Source organism: Saccopteryx bilineata, chromosome 2 (genome assembly GCF_036850765.1).
Source record: "Saccopteryx bilineata isolate mSacBil1 chromosome 2, mSacBil1_pri_phased_curated, whole genome shotgun sequence".
NCBI lineage: Eukaryota > Metazoa > Chordata > Mammalia > Chiroptera > Emballonuridae > Saccopteryx > Saccopteryx bilineata.
In genome coordinates this window covers 286,316,891-286,333,133 of record NC_089491.1, presented here as the reverse complement: position 1 = coordinate 286,333,133, position 16,243 = coordinate 286,316,891, and the positions used below count along the sequence as shown (strand labels likewise).

Sequence of the window (16,243 nt, the reverse complement as noted above, 5' to 3'; positions counted from 1 at the left end):
CCGGAGACAGATGCCTAAGAAGGGTCTACAAAGATTTACACTCAACGTAAATACTGGAATCACCTTGAGATGAGTACTTGCCGCGAGTCACACTCAATTTCCACCTCGGTTACTTGTCGACAGCATTCGCTTTCCACTGTCTCCCAGAGTACAACGTTAGATGTGCCTCCGGGATTGGGAAATACGAAGGATAAATTTTACCTGCCACCATTTTAAAGGGGTCCTTGTTCTTGGCTTTCTTGACACCGTTGGAGTTTCTGGCGGGGTGGCGGTGGTAGGAAGCTGATTGTATCTGGTTGGTGTGTGAGTATCCATGCCCATGGTGGGGGGGGGGGGCAGTCATCCCATCACGTGGCGTACCTTGTTTGATACTAGCCTGGAATAAAGACAAAATCTGGATGATCCTCCCGTAGGCTTGTTACTGTGGAAATGACGGGTAGCTACAAGCTCCTATAACCTCAAGCTTTCAAACAGAATTGATGATGTCCTGTACCTGAAGTGGCTTATTCTCTGTGTTTCTCTTTGGTTGTGTGATTCCAGATTAACACAAGTGAATGATACTGCCGGAGTCTTGCTGCTGATACCTAGGAAGGGCTTCCTTTCTCTCTTTCCTATGAAATAAGAAAGAATCAAGAAATCCTAGCACTAATGCCTCAGTGTTATCAATAGTCATTTAAGACCTGGAAGAGAGGCCGTCAAAGGCTGTCCTTTATGTACCGGCCGCTCTGTGCAAGGACCATCCAAGGAGTGTTGCATTTGGGGGGAAATATTTTGTAACTAGAAAGGTTAACTTGGGGGATCAAAACCTCCTCTTGTTCCACTGGGGTAGGATTTTTATTTGAATTGGTTAAAGCTCAGCGTGGTCAAAGCATCTTTTCTACCCATTTCCCCCTAATATTAGTTAAAGGATCACACAACTCCCAGAGAGATTGGTTGCCAGCATTGAGGGTCCCGTGGGGACCACAAAGATCACGTCACTCTTCACAAGCATGTTGAGAATAACAAAGATGCCTGAGAGGCCACCACTGGGCAACCTGGCCACATCTTGTGATTGGTATGACACTTCAGAATTGTAACATGGAAGCACGTTGTCACAAACTACCTGTGAGATGATCTCATCCTCTTTTTCCCATTTCGCGGAACCACCAGGGGCTGTGTGGTCCCTGGACAGGAGCCAGTGGGTCAGCCATAGCCTGCTTCTGCTCCCGGCTGGCAGCTCAGGCAGGCGGCTCGGAACCGTCAGAGGTCTGAACTGACTCATGGCCACCTCCGCCTGATGGTGGGGGCCAAGTGGTGGAGCCCTTTGGCAATCCTAGTTTTGCTTCCCCACACTGTGGGGACTTCTGATCCCTGCCCTGTGTAGGTACTGACCTCCCATCAACCTTGGCGAGTGACGTTCCCATAGATCTGAAGCCAGCAAGGTTAGTTCTTACTGCTGAGAATTCTCCCTCTGACTCTGGCCCATGGAGAGCCATGTTTCATTTCTGAACATCAATTTTTCTTCATTCATTATGCATTTATAGAGGACCTGCTTGGTACCTGGACAGTGCTGGGAATCAGGATATACAGACAGTCCCTGGGTTACGAACGAGATAGGTTCTGTAGGTTTGTTCTTAAGTTGAATCTGTATGTAATTTGGAACAGGTACATTTACCTATTAAATGCAACTTAGATGTTCATCTTAACATAGTGTTTATTTCTACCTTTCTGTGCATGTAAACACTTAAACATTTTCATGCACATCCTTAAACAGTCTTGGATGATGCAGGAGATGAGGGACTTGTTGGAGAGGGTGGATGGTGTTAGAGTCAGGGTTGATCCTGCTGCTGAAGTCAGTGTCCTGAAGGAGGCGTCCAGGGAGGTTGGGACAGAGCCTTTCTTTGTCTCATCATCAGGCCCTGTAGCGTCTCAGGTCTTCAGTAACTGTACAGTAAACTGTGGTGAACCGCTCTGTGTCGGGATCTTGCTCCTCTAACTTTGCCATTCCTGCTTCAATAAGAGAAAAAGCATCAGCTATCTCTTATGTAGAAAAATTTTTTGGTTCTGGGGATTCTATGTCCCTGTTTTCTTTCCTAAATGATACCATCTGCTGCTCCAGTTCCATAAGGTCGTCACTGGTTAGTTCTTTGCCATGGGAGTCAGGTAACTCAGTGATATCATTTTCACTGATGTCCAACTGCAGGGCTTACCAATAGCCCTTAGGGTGCTCCGTTTCTAAGTACGAGTTGTATATAAATGGGATGTTTGTAACTCGGGGACTTGCTGTGATGGTGAACAAGGCTACCAGTGAGAGCTGACAAACTGGAGGCCATGCCAATGGCTTCACATGTGTTATCTCACTTACTGCTCAGAACAGTAAAATGGGTTCTTATTAACCCATTTTACAGATAAGGAAACATTAGCCCAGAGAGGTTAAGTTTGTTACGATATGTCTCCTATCGTGAGATGAGGAATTCTAGGTGCAGATGGGTCTCTGCCAGCCCAGGTGGTGGCCTGGATGGGACCTGCTCACAGCGTGCCTGAGCTGTTTACACTGAGACCAGACGGGGCTGTGCCCCTCTCCAGCTTCCCCCCTCGTTTCCAGTGTCTGCTTCCCACTCTCACCGATGGTCCAACCCCAATGGTCCTGAGGACGCTGGCCCTTTCATGACGATGTCTTCACACACCCTCGGGCCTGGGAGCCTGTGCTGGCTCAGTGGCTGAGCGGGGTCCAGTCTGGCTGGCTGTTTGCTGCTGTGAGGGCTGCTGCTCAGTACTTTGCTCAGTGAAAAACCAAAATGTGTGTGCTCGCAAGAGAGAGGCAGACAGTGAACGAGACCTCGGCTCTAATGGGCAAAGTGACAAGGCCATCTTTCTTGGGTATCATACCTGGCAGCTGGGCCTTGCTGCGTGAGTAACAGCCTCCCTCCCCCGGCAGGGGGCCTGTGCGGGAACCACATAGTCACGTCACTTCAACATTTATAATTGTTTTAGTATCTACTGTTGTTGTAAGTATGCGGGGAAATCACGTAAAAAATCACAGCACCGTCTGGACTGGACATGATGGTCGAGTTTTCTTGACAGTGTTTGGTTTAGATGTATTAACAATGAAATCTGTGAGGACCAGCTCACCTTGATCATCCTGTCGGGGGCGAGCGGTAGATCTGGCCTCTGCGTCTGCCCCCTCCCCTTTGTTGCCCCTAAACAGGGCTGTCCCAGTGAGTGTGACCTCCTCCTCTTCCCTGCTACGACCTTCCTTGATGAGGTGAGTTCCCGTGACTGCATAGATCTGTTCACTGTCAAGAGTATAAACACTTTTGTTCTTACTAATCAGATTAGGACTGACAACGTGGTGCTTTTTCTCTAGCAAAATCCCGAAGGCAAAATGATGATAAGTGGCCGGGGATGGCCTGACCAGGCGGTGGCGCAGTGGATAGAGTGTCGGACTGGGACACAGAGGACCCAGGTTCAAGACCCCGAGGTCACCAGCTTGAGCACGGGCTCATCTGGTTTGAGCAGGGCTCACCAGCTTGGACCCAAGGTCGCTGGCTCAAGCAAGGGATCACTTGGTCTGTTGTAGCCCCCGGTCAAGGCACATATGAGAAAGCAATCAATGAACAACGAAGGAGCCGCAAAGAAGAGTTGGTGCTTCTCATCTCTCTCTCTTCCTGTCTGTTTGTCCCTCTCTCTGACTCTCTCTCTGTCTCTGTCTCTGTCTCTCTCTCTCTCTCTCTCTCTCTCTCACACACACACACACACACACACACACACACACACACACACACACTGGCCAGGGACGGACTCTGATCCTTGTGGCAGTGCCCCTCTCGGCACCAGTGTGTGGCCCTGCAGCGGGGAGCATGCTGCTTACCTCCGGAGCAGCTCATGCCAACATCATCAGAGTCGGAATTGGGGCTTTCAAATCAGGCTGCTTGCAGCCTGGGGCTCCGAGTGGATGCTTGGGTGACTCTGTAAGTAATAGAGTTGTTTATTTTGGCCAAACAGTAATGATGTTAAATGCCTAAGGAGTCTATTGCCCACTTTTTATCTCTGTCACATTTTGGGGTTACTTGTAGAATTTTAAAAACGTGTTCTGACAATATTTATAAAATAAATGACTCCTATTGAGGGTGGTGAATCCCAAGATGTTATGGGAAGCCTGGCTGGGTCAGAACAATGCACGACTCCGAGCACAGTGTGCCCCACCCCACCCCCCCCCCGGTTTAGGGACATTTTGGGAAGAGCCTGTCACAGAATCATAGAAGTTGAACAGCTGGCTTGTTAAAAGGAACTTAGGGCCCATTCCTCTGACTTGCTCCCCCTGCTGTGACATCAATGACAAGTGGTCATCTGGCTTCGATGTGAACACTCTGTCAGTCCAGAGCTCACCATCTTCATGATGTCCACCTGCCTTTGTATCAGCGGTAATCTGTTACAAAGATGGCCTCAAAGGAATCAAGAGACTTCCTGCAGCCTTCTCCTATCCTCCATTGTAGATTTCAAAACATTCTCCTGATTGTGCCCAGAACCTGTCCCCCATGCCTCTAATGCCACCCCTCCTCCGGGCATCTACTTTTCCGTCCACTCTGCCCACCATGCACACTGGAAAGTGAGCCTTTCCTATTTATCTGTGTATATCAGTGCTCAGTACTGCGCCTGACACGTGGTCGGTGCTCAGTAAAAATTGTGGTTCAATAAACTCATCCCCTAGTAGTTTCCCCCTCTGCTCTCTGAGATAGACAGTTCACGTGGTCCCACTTCCGGGAGACAACCCTTCAAGTATTTAAAGAGAGAGCAGCTAAGCCTGCTTCCACATCTCCTTGTCGCCATCCCACAGTGTCCCAATTCCTTTAGCCATTGTTCCTATCGTCCTGTCTCCAGGTACCCTGGAATCCTGACCACTTCCTTTTGTCAGGGCCTTTCTCCATTTGGGTCACCCCGAACTGAACCAGCTCACGGTGTCTGGCTGGACACAGCACTGTTTCTCTCCATCACCTTGGTCACCATGCTTTCTCAACACAATCACAGATTACACCTGTTGGCTTGGCAGCCTTGCTTCACTCATTGCCAGACCCTTCGCCTTGTAACCCTTGCTTCCCCAAGCATCCCACCGTTTCTACTATGTATACAAATAGTGTCAAAACCAGCCCGGGCCATCGAGTCTCCACGCTAACCAGGTGTGTTGTTGCTCTCACAAGGAGACTTTTATTCGGGTTGATGGGCAGCTGCAGAGACCAGCGTGTCTGAGGACAGAGGGTCAGCAGGGGTCACCAAGAGGTGAAAAGAACCCAGGTATTGGTGCATTTAAAAAATTTTTTTTATTTATTTTTTTAGTTGTTTACAGAGGCAGAGATAGACAGGGACAGACAGGAATGGAGAGAGATGAGAAGCATCAATCATCAGTTTCTCATTGCGCGTTGCGACTTCTTAGTTGTTCATTGATTGCTTTCTCACATGTGCCTTGACCGCGGGCCTTCAGCAGACTGAGTAACCCCCTGCTGGAGCCAGCGACCTTGGGTCCAAGCTGGTGAGCTCTTTGCTCAAGCCAGATGAGCCCGCACTCAAGCTGGCGACCTCGGGGTCTCAAACCTGGGTCCTTCCGCATCCCAGTCCGACGCTCTATCCACTGTGCCACCACCTGGTCAGGCTGTATTGGTGCATTTTAAACGCAAGAGGTGAGGACCAGGAGATGAGGGGCTTATGCGGAATCCAAAGTGCCTCCTGAAGCCACAGTCTACTGGAACTGGTGGCTCCAGTGGGCAGGAAAGTGGCATAAATCTCAGTGAGGCAAGGCTAAGTGAGACCAGATTTGTCATATATAGTTAATCTGCAGAATAAATTAGTCAGGGCAGCGAGGATTTAACATCCGAATTCATTTGATGTTACAACATTCCCTTGCTGGTTGGAGTAGTATTAGTATTGAATAATACTTTTATTAAAACTTTCTAGATGGTTTGGTAGTTAAAATATCTATAAGCTAGCCTGTGTAGCATCTCTGCAAGGCATTGAGTCTCTGGGCTGTGGGGTCACATAAGCCCCAAGAGATTCCCACCTGTGTGTAACTCGGGTCAGCATCCCCAGACACCCACAGTCACATGTCACATCACACAGTGTGTACACAGTGCGCAGCTGAGGTTTTGTAATGCGGACTCAGGGCAAGTAATGGTCACGTGTCAGTTTTGCGCATTTGAGAACGGACCAGGGATTTCCCTAGACTGTGCCTCTCTTCTCCACATTTGAAGCCAGAGAGAGAAGAGAGGCGACTACTAGGGAGGAGCACAGGGCAAGGTAGATGGTTCAGGAAGAGAATGTTGCTGCTTGATGGTTCTGGCAAAAGCTGACGGGACTCGTGGGTGCCCCCTACCTGAAAACGAGCGCCTCATGGTAAATAGAGGGGAGCCGCATTAATCTGACTGTGGATAAAGCGCAAACTCAGAGAGGTCCCCAGGGGGGCCCTCAACGTTAGCAGAGGCTGAGGTTGGTGCTGGGTGCCCCCTTTTGCTCCTCACCCTCTCTGTTTCTGTAGTTTTCTCCCTCTGCTTTTTTTCTGGACCATCCTCTGGATTTTCTTGGCTCCCTCTTAGGGAGGATGGAAAAGTCAGGGAGACACCTGCTCCTGACAGGTCTGGGGGTGCACACTAGCTTCTCAGCTCAGCCAGAGACAGGAAAACCAAGACCAGAGAAGAAAAAGCCTTAATCTCCGGACGAATGCGCGCGGACTGCTCTTTCTGGCAGCCTGCTGAGCATGCCCACTCGTTCACGTGGTCTGTCTGCTAATGGAGATTTGAAAATAGCTACTCCCGCAGGTGTTCCTCATTCTCACCTCCTCCCCCAGCCTGGCCCCCTCCTCCTCTCCACGCCACTCCATCTGTGGAATCAGCAGGGATAATCCCGTGCACCTCTGCACATGCCCATGGCTGTCGCTCTGAATCTTGCTGTCAGGTTTATTTTAATATTGACAAGAAGCCGCACACAGCCACTGTGGGGCCTTGGGCCGCTGATAGAGCGAAAACTCCTTCCCGTGGCCCCTGTGCCCTGGCAGGAAGTCCAGGGGATGGACAGCAGCTCCCAAATGGCCAGCCAATGCATCCTCCTGGCTGTAGATCAGGAGAGGGCTCGCTGGTCCATGTCATGTTGTTAAAGGCTATGGACGCTGAAGTGGGTTGAATAACGTTTTTTTCAAAATCCATGCCTCCCTGGAACCTCAGAATGTGATCTTACTCAGAAACAGGGATTTTGCAAATGTAACTACGTTGCGGAGGCCATACGATACTTATGGTGAGCCCTAAACCCAATGATTGGTATTTTTATAAGAGGAAAAGAGAGGGAGATTTGGACACTGACACGCAGAGAAGTTCATGGAACAGCTGAGGCCAAGATGGGGGCGACATCGCTACAAGCCAGTGGATGCTGAGGAGAGCGGCTGCCGCCCAAAGCCGGAAGAGGCAGGGAGGGACTCCTCCCTAGAGCCGCAGGGAGGACAGCCCCTAGCAGCGACGTTGGGCCTCCGGCCTGCAGGCTGGAGGAGTACACTTTGTTGTTTTAAGCCACTGAGTTGGTAATTTGTCATGGTGGCCCTGGGAAGCTAAGTAGGAGAGACCCGATAAGAACAAAAACCTTGGTGATCCACTCAGAGTCACATGAAAGCCATTTGCTGAAGAGAGAAATGGGACCGTAAGAGGCAAATGAAAAGTCGGCATCATGTGAACATTACAAAAGGTGAGCGTTCAAGAACACGTGCACCACTTTATTGTCATTCAGCCAAGACTGAGGAAGCACCCACAGAACCCCGGGGGCTGGGCTCTGGGGACACGGGGGTGAGTAAGGCCCCACCCCGGAGCGAGTGGGGCAGACAATGTAAACCAGACTCGGTCCGATACAAACATGGTGGAGCCAGTTACTTGCAGGGCTGGCAGGAGCAGAGAGTGCTCAATAAATGTTCAGGAGGGAGAGAGGGAGGGAGGGAGGTCACTCAGACATTTCTGAGGGGCGTGGGGAGGACAGTGGCATCAGCTCAGCCTGCCACACCCCTTATCAGCAAGCGCCTCCTGTTCCTCCCTCTCACCCACTCGGGTATCCCGGCCTGGCCCTCATGGCGAACGCTACCGAGGCTTTGGGTTGTCACTTGAGGAGTTGCAGACAGAGCCTAGAAAGAGCTAAGAACCCTGTTACTTCTCTCTATCCCTGTGTATTTGTTGAACCCTTAACCAAGTGCGGGGCACTGGGTGAGAACCACGGCAATCCACCAAGACCTAAGGCAGCTCTTGCCCTCTGGGGACTGACAGTCTAGCGAGGGTTCCTGTTTGAGGTCGAAGCTTTAGGGCCTCCGGCTCTTCCTGAATGACGCTGGAGCTCCTCTTGCAGTGCACCGGTTGTGTGGTGACGGCTCTCCAAGCGGTGGTTGCAGCGCTGAGCTGTCCTCACCGTTCACACCACGGTGAAGAATGGAAAGGGAGTCACAGCTCAGCAAAGGCTGTCTTTGCGTTATTAACCCCTTGGGAGATGCTGCCCTCTCGTCTTAGACTCAACCTCTCATCCCAAATGGAATGCCACTACTACTGACCAAAGAGGCTGATGGAGGCTATGGTGAGGTTAGTCCATTTGTCATTAAATTAACCCGTTCCCACGCCAAAGCTGACCAACAACTTCGGGCACAGAGCGCACTTACACCAAAACTTCAATTTAACATGCATCTAATTAGCCGGGAATCTCGACCAGGCAATCATTTGTTTTTGACAACAGGGCCATTAAGAAGGAGGCAATCTTAAGAAAATGAGACCTTATATTATCGATCAATTTTTAAAAAGCTATTTGGGCTGTAGATACTGTTTTATTTCTGTCTCCCACCGCTCCCAAATCTGCATAGTCATAATTGATGAACAAAGTTACCACCTGGAGGCACCTTGGGGAAAGGTTTAATCCTGTTTGGTAGGCAATGCTTCACGAGGCAGGCAGGAAATCGGAAAACTGCATTTTTTAGCGAAGAAAAATGTCAACAAGGGTGGGACGAAATGTAAGCATTTTCTGGCTAAGTATCAATTAAACAAAAACTCAATTTTCCAGAAGACACCTTCTCTTGAGCCTCCCAGTTAATGGCGCTTTGCTGAGATGCCCGGTGGGTACTGATAGCTGCTGATTATCTCACTGGACCTCACCACACCCAGAGGTGCTGCTCACGCCTGTGCTTATACCAAAGACCATCTGCCGTTTCCAGAAACATCCTGAAGAAATAGCGAAGTACTAGTTCTGAACTGTGCAGTAACTTGAATCTTAGAACAGAAAGCAAAGGATACATCCTGACAAAGGATTTTTTTTTTTTTAAAGAATTTGAATTCAGTTTTAGGAAAGGACAAGACTATAAACCCTCTGGAGTTGGGACTGTTTCTGAACGTGTTGTACAGTCGTGAGCCAATGGTTGTCCAGCATTTAATTACCAAAGAAAGATGCGCTTCCTGTGAGCCAATGGGGAGTGACAGGTGTGGGGCGGGGAGTGAGGATGGATGCCCCCCCCTCCTGTGCTGGCCGGGACTGGGCGAAGCAGAAGCCTGCAGAAGGTGCAGGTTTGCACGTTTCCTCCTTAGAGCCATCCTTGGTTCCCGATGCACACACCTCCCTCCCTCCCCCCCTTCTCTCTCTCTCTCTCTCTCTCTTTCGCTATCACAGCCATTACCTTCTTGGCTGGTGAGGTGGAATGTATGACTGAACCCCAGCATGACTGCTGTCACCCCCTCAGTGACGCACGGTCCATCTCAGCTGCTGTTTGATACCCAGGGCCCCACAGGCCCAGGGTGCCCGTCGTGCCCTCTGTCACTTTGTGACACTAGTGGGTGTGACCTTCCCACATTTTCTAGCCACGAGAGAACCCCTGCCTACTCTTCATTGCCAGCATAGTGACTGTGCCTTTTCTCATGCTCAAATCCCGAATCCCAACATAGTTGGTTACCCCGTGGACATTCATGGACTTCGAGATGCAGGTGGACATTGTACAGGATTTGCAAGACATACTTCTGCAGTGTCCCCTTCAGTCTTTGCAACTAGAGCACCTCTGACCAGTGCCCGCTGCCCGCTGGTACCCGAGGGTAGGGGAACTCGCTCTGGATTCCTGGCCCTCTCCTCAGAAGAAAACTAGAACATTTCAAAAGGACCCAGGGCACTAAGGCAAAAAAATAACTTTAAACCCAGCCTGTCCAGTTAGCCCCCACAGAACAGACAGTCGTCACTTTGTGTGTAAGTCATTACGAGTGATGTGTTCATTCAGCAAACACTTGTAGGCATTCGATAAATATTTGTTTAATGACTTGTCGAAGGCATTAGTTACGTTACATGTTAGGAACTGTGGGATATTATAGTGAAGAACAAGATGTAATTTCTCCCCTCAAGGAGGCCGCCATTTGCAGGGGTGGCTGGTGGGGTGGGGGCAGGTAAGCAGACAGGCATTGTGAGAATAAATTTAGAGGACACTCACCATGTCCCAAGCACTGCTACCCTCTCTTTGTGAATGGTAACAATTCATCTTGAGCACAGCCTTGTTAAATCAGTTCATTTACTCTCCATTTGACATATGAGAGAGCCCAGGCCCTGGAAGGTTAGGAAACTTGCCTTCAGTTACACACCCAGCAGGTGGAAAGGTCGGAAATCAAGCTGGGCAGTGTGACCACCAACTCACACCTTAAGCTGCGTGGCTCTGGGGCGGTAGGGGTCACGCAGGGAGGCACATGGTTGGAGGGTAAAGAATGGAGACTTCAGGTGACGGGGTGGGGGGATGCTTGGGAGAGCAGGACAGAACCAATGACGATGCCAATATTTCTGCCCTGAGCAGCTGGGAAGTCCGTGCCCTTTGCTGGGCTGGGACCTGTGAGAGAGGACAGGTGCTGGGGGAGGGGGTGCGCTGGGACTGAGGGGCCCCATGGACAGACGTTCAGGTGGGTTTCTGAACGTGCACATTATGGTTCCATTACGCTTGAGGAGGAGATCCTGGCTGGAGATGCGGAGTAGGCTGTCATCAGAAATGCTTTGTTCTTTTTACTGATTGCTGACGTTTTGGTAAGGACTAGAGACCATTCAAAGATGCTTTGGTTTCATTATGTTTGACTTCTTTTAGAAAAATTGAATCTCTTATCATGACTTAATGTATTCACTCCCTTTCTCTTCTCACATATATGGATATGTATGTATGTATGTATGTATGTATATAGAGAGGGGAGAATAGATACAGATAATATGGTAACACCTAGATGGTAGATATAGATAGACTGGATGGATGGATGGGTATGGATATGGATATATACACCTGAATGAGGCAAAGTGTCAAAGGGGGAGAAGACAGTCCCTGAGCCCACAGCACTCGTTAGCTCATGTAGAGGTGTAGAGGAGTGGCCAGTTTGCACCCTATCTTTTCCCTGTAATTATTAACCCATCGTCATTTCTCTTGCTCTGAGAGCGCATCCCATAGCAGGTCTAGGAGTTCTGATTAAGTCCCTCCATAGTCACCCAAACCTCCCTGTCCGAAGCTGTGATTAAGCTTCTTGAGAGGCTGGGTTGAGCCTGGTGGTACGGACAGCAATGTGACTTTAGATAACTCAGGACATCGGATGTGAACTAGATGGTATAGACTGGGGACAGGTGGAGGTGGAGTCTGGCGTGGGGGCATCAGCGAGCTCGGGGCTCAGTGTGCTACAGCCACGTTCCATTGTCCCCACATCAGACTGTCTTCCCTGCGGGCCCCAAGCCATCTCCAGAAGCTGGGATCTGATGAGCTTGCCTTTGATTTCTTCGCTGCCTAATGAACTACTCTGGAGCTCTAGCTGTGATGTCATTAGCATCACATTGCCTTGGGCACCAACTCGGGAGAGGGATTCTTAAAGCAGCCCCTGATCCTACAGGAATTGTACCAATTTACTTCATAACAACTAATTCACCTTCGTGACCTGCCGGTTCCCGCCAGCAGAGCAGGCCTGGTGTGGGGATGGCTCAAGTCACTTCTATCATCCTCATGTGCTCCTGAGTCTAAGTGGGTCAATATGTCCATGCCCAAGGCCATGAGCATGGCCATGGTGAGAGGTTTTGAACATTGAGAAGGCCAATATTCTTACACCCCGATATTCTGTGCCATCGGGTACAGATGTAGCCTCAGGCGAACGGCATTTATTTATAGCAAACTGTATTTGCAAAAGGCTTTGCCGTGTGTGTTTGGGATTGTTAACTACATTTCAGGTTGGCTGTTCTCCTTGTAAGAAACCGAAGTGGCATGGCTGGACTCCAGAGCCCCCCGGAGCAGCGGGTGCGTCTGCAAACAGTGGGGGGGGTGTGTGTGAGAGGAGGCCCCACCCTGTGTTCTTGATCAGGAGGCACCTGTGCCAATTATAATCTTTTAAGACCTTAATTGGAGCTTACTTCTTATGTCTGGAGATAGTGTACTTGTTTGAAGTAGCCTATTTGCTTTGTTGAGACAATGTAGCATCTCAAATTGCTGGAGTGTTTCTATCCAGGATGGGGAGGGGGGAGTGGGGAGAAGCTGCCCAGGGCTGTAATTGGAGTGGGCAATGGAAGAGGGGAGCCACCGACTCATAAGAAAGTGGGGGTCCCCTCCCTGCCCCTCTCCACACACAGGCGTGAAGGGCAGTTAGAAGCCAGTGTCAGATCAGACTGCCCTGAAGCGTTCAGGATTTGAACTGCGCGTTCACTTGCCGCAGGTGTGATGGTTATGGGTGTTCTCTTCGGGCACAGGGAGATTTATCTGGGCTTTCACCACCGGACTCCATCATTTTAAGGCGTATTTCCCAATTGTATATTTAACCGCGCATGGAAAATGCATTTCCTCCTTGAAAAATCTCTCTCACACACACATCTCTATTCTTTGTCGGAGTCTTTTGGGAGTGGGCTGCTCATCACTTGTGTGTAAATCCAGCCTCTCTCTAGACAGCTCCATCCTGTGTGACGGGGTGGAGACCGAGGGGCAGTTAGTCTTGGTCTCCGGCAGGTCCCGCTTCCTCTGGACAGGAATATATCCAGGAGAAGGCCCATGTGATTCTGAATTAAAACAGTTGGGTGGCTTCCCACCATCTTCTTCTGCACCCTCCTTCCCACTCCTCTCCCATCCCTGACCTTGTACCTGTCCAGGGCTGCAGGATATATCGGGGTGGTGCTGCATGTTGATTTTGTTGTTGTTGTTACAGGGTCCTTCCCTGCCCGACCCCTGCAGGGCCCGTCCCTGCATCTTGGGGTGGAAACATGTCCTATATGCTAAGTCTTGCCTGCTGTCAGTGACTGTCCCTAATATGTCCTCCCCAGCTTGAGTGACCCCGCCCCTTCCCTTGTCTGTTAAAGCATCTCTTGGGCCCACCATTCATTTAATCATTTGTTCATCAAACATTTATAAGCAGTTCCTGGTGCCAGGCCCCGGGGAGACCTGACTTAAGCACCACACGCCCTCATGTACTCGCAGCCATCAGTCTGGGGAGGATGGGGGACAGAGGGCCATGTAAGCAGTGATAACACAGCCCAATCAGTGCTTTAATGAGGGGACATAAGGCAGTGTGAGCCTCAGAGAAGATACTTAACCTGGCCCTGATAAACTAGGGCAGGGGACTGGCCCGAGTCTTTGGGGCGACCCTCACCCCCAACGGCCCCATCTCCAGCACAGGAATTAAAAAAGATGTGTCCCAGCCCTGGCTGGTTGGTTCAGTGGATAGACCATTGGCTCGTCATGTGGAAGTCCTGGGTTCAATTCCCTGTCAGGGCACACAGGAGAAGTGACCATTTGCTTCTCCTTCCCTCCATCTCCCCCTTATCTCTCTCACTTTCTCTCTTCTTCTCCCCCAGCCATGGCTGGATTGGTTTGAGCATATTGGCCCCAGATGCTGAGGCTGGCTCCATGGAGCCTCTGCCTCAGGCACTAAAAATAGCTCGGTTGCGAGGATGGCCCCAGATGAGCAGAGCCTCGGCCCCAGAGAGGGGTTGCTGGGTGGATCCAGTTGGGGCACATGCCAGAGTCTGTCTCTGTATCTCTCTTCCTCTCACTTGGAAAAGAAAAAAAAAAAAAAGAAGATGCATCTCATCATCTTCCCTTCCGCCTTAAGGATCTTGATTTTTAAAAATATTTATTAAATGTATTAGGGTGACATTGGTTAATAAAATTATGTAGGTCTCAGGTTATCGTCTGGATTTTAACTGGGGAAGCCAGAAGACAGCAGCAGCAAGGGGAGCAGGCCCTCAACTGTTCACAGCAATTAAGCTTTAATGATGAATTGCTAGGGGCTGGAGGCTGTCACTCAGCTCCAGACTGTGTGGGGTTGCAGTGCCCTCTAGTGGCCGAACTTGACTGTCAGACCCGAATAGCCTGAGCAGTGAGGGGAAGGGGTTCTATAATCTATGGCTGTGGATGTAGAGGTCTTTGGGGATTGGAGGTGAGAGAAAAGGTATTTCTTGGCATCTTATTTCCCCCCTAAAGCAAAATTTATCCCACATGAAGAATATTGAGGAGGATTTATATTTTCTCTTGTGGGTTTTGTTTTGCCTTTATTATCTTGTGTTTCTCGCTCTATATTTTTCTCCTTAGAATACTTTGGATGGAATTTTTTTACTTATTAACATTTTAATCAATTGATGGAGAAAAGTTATGCCACCACAATTTTTTTTTTAAGTAGCTGTGTTTTACTTTTCCATAACTTGATTTTCTTCAGTGCCTAAGTGATGGGCACCGGTTCTTTCCTCTCAGTAGTCATTTTAGACTTGATGTCGCCATCTAGTGGTCATTTCCTGGACGCCTTTTCCCGGCCTCTGTTGAAGGCATTCTCAGCAAGGAGAGCTGTGGGCTGATAACGAAGTGCATTTATTGTATTCCAAGGGGCCTGGGGGCCAACTGAGAGACCCTCACGCTCTTTGGTAAGGCTTGCAAGGCAAAATTTTAAAACTCTCATCTTGAAAAGAAGCACTGTATCTTTACTGTGCTTTTTTTCCCCAAATTTACTTTCCCAGTGAACAAATGCCTGTTTTTCTAGAAATAACATCAAGAAGTCAAAGACCTACCCCCACCCCCCACTTACCCCTGCGCAGTTCATATAGCCCGTTCAAGAATATGGCCAGGGGCTGCTTGAGAACAGTCCTGCCAGACCGTGGCCCCTCTACAAACAGTGTCAGCCCTGAGTTACACAAGCCTGAACGTCAGGCAAGCTTTACACGGGGTGTGGAGTGACTCTGGGGCTAAGCGGGTGTGGCTCCTGGGCCTCCTACTGAAGAGCATCATTCTCGGTTTTGCCGTGTGCAGGGATGCAGGGATGCAGGGATGTTGGTCTCTGGTACCCTGGGAAGGGCTGGAGCCTGACTCGGGGTCCGCTATCAAACCAGATGCAAATGTGAAATACATTGTGTCCCACATTTACAGTTGCTGAGTGAGTCCTGGGCCTCCACGCGCAGGAGGGGCCCGCGTCCCCGGGAATGGCGGGGTAGAGATGCCTCGTCCACTAATGGGGCTGCCCATCCGGGAGACAGCAGTGCTGACATGCTGCGTATTAAGCAGCCGACAGGAGGGGCACAGCGGGGTGCTCCCTGGACCCCGTAAGAGAAGACGCTGCTATGAAGGCAATGAGTCGTATCTCACAATCACCTTCTGGAACCACTTTGCAAAGCCTTGCAACACATTCCCCCAAAGACCCGGCCCATCGAGGCTCACGTTCTTGTTGCGTCCGAGAGGACAGAGTGGATGTTCTGTGTCTGCCCATTGTTTCCAAAGCCCAGTAGACTTCCTGCAGTTGTTTCGTGTCTGGGGCTACAGGGGGCAGGGGGCTCTTGAGGAGCCAGGGCTTGCTGCCAGCAGACTCCCCTTCCACCTTCCTGTAGGGTTAATAAGTTGAGGGGGAAATCACAAAAGCTTGGAAGAGAAATACCAAGCAGTGCTTTCTTCCTCCCTCGGGGACAAACTATTATTTGCTGGTAGGCATTTCCAATGTTTGTCACCAAAAATAAACCAGGAGACCCCTCGACTCCCTTTTACTTGTCAGTCGGGGTGGTAGGGACCCGTCTCTCTGGCTTGGGAGTGCAGATCTTTTTGAAAAAGTCAAATTTTCTTCCCCATTTTCACTACATTGATTAATAATGAAGCTGAGATGTCCTGTGGCGTGAAGGTTTCAGAGTCGGACAAGATTGGATTCGGCTCTCAGTTCTCACGATGTCCTAGCTGTGTGATCTTGAGGCTCTTGGCTTCACTTTTCATCTGTAAAATGGGTAGAGTGACAGAATTCCATGCAGAGAGCTGGTGTAAGGGTTA

The 16,243-nt window shown here is 49.9% G+C and overlaps 1 protein-coding gene across 6 annotated transcripts in view; it reads left to right on the top strand.

Annotated features, from left to right (window-relative positions):
* ASTN1 (astrotactin 1) overlaps positions 1-16,243 on the top strand; it is a 292,150-nt gene that overhangs the window by 249,035 nt on the left and 26,872 nt on the right. The gene's annotated exons all lie outside the window — the stretch shown is intronic.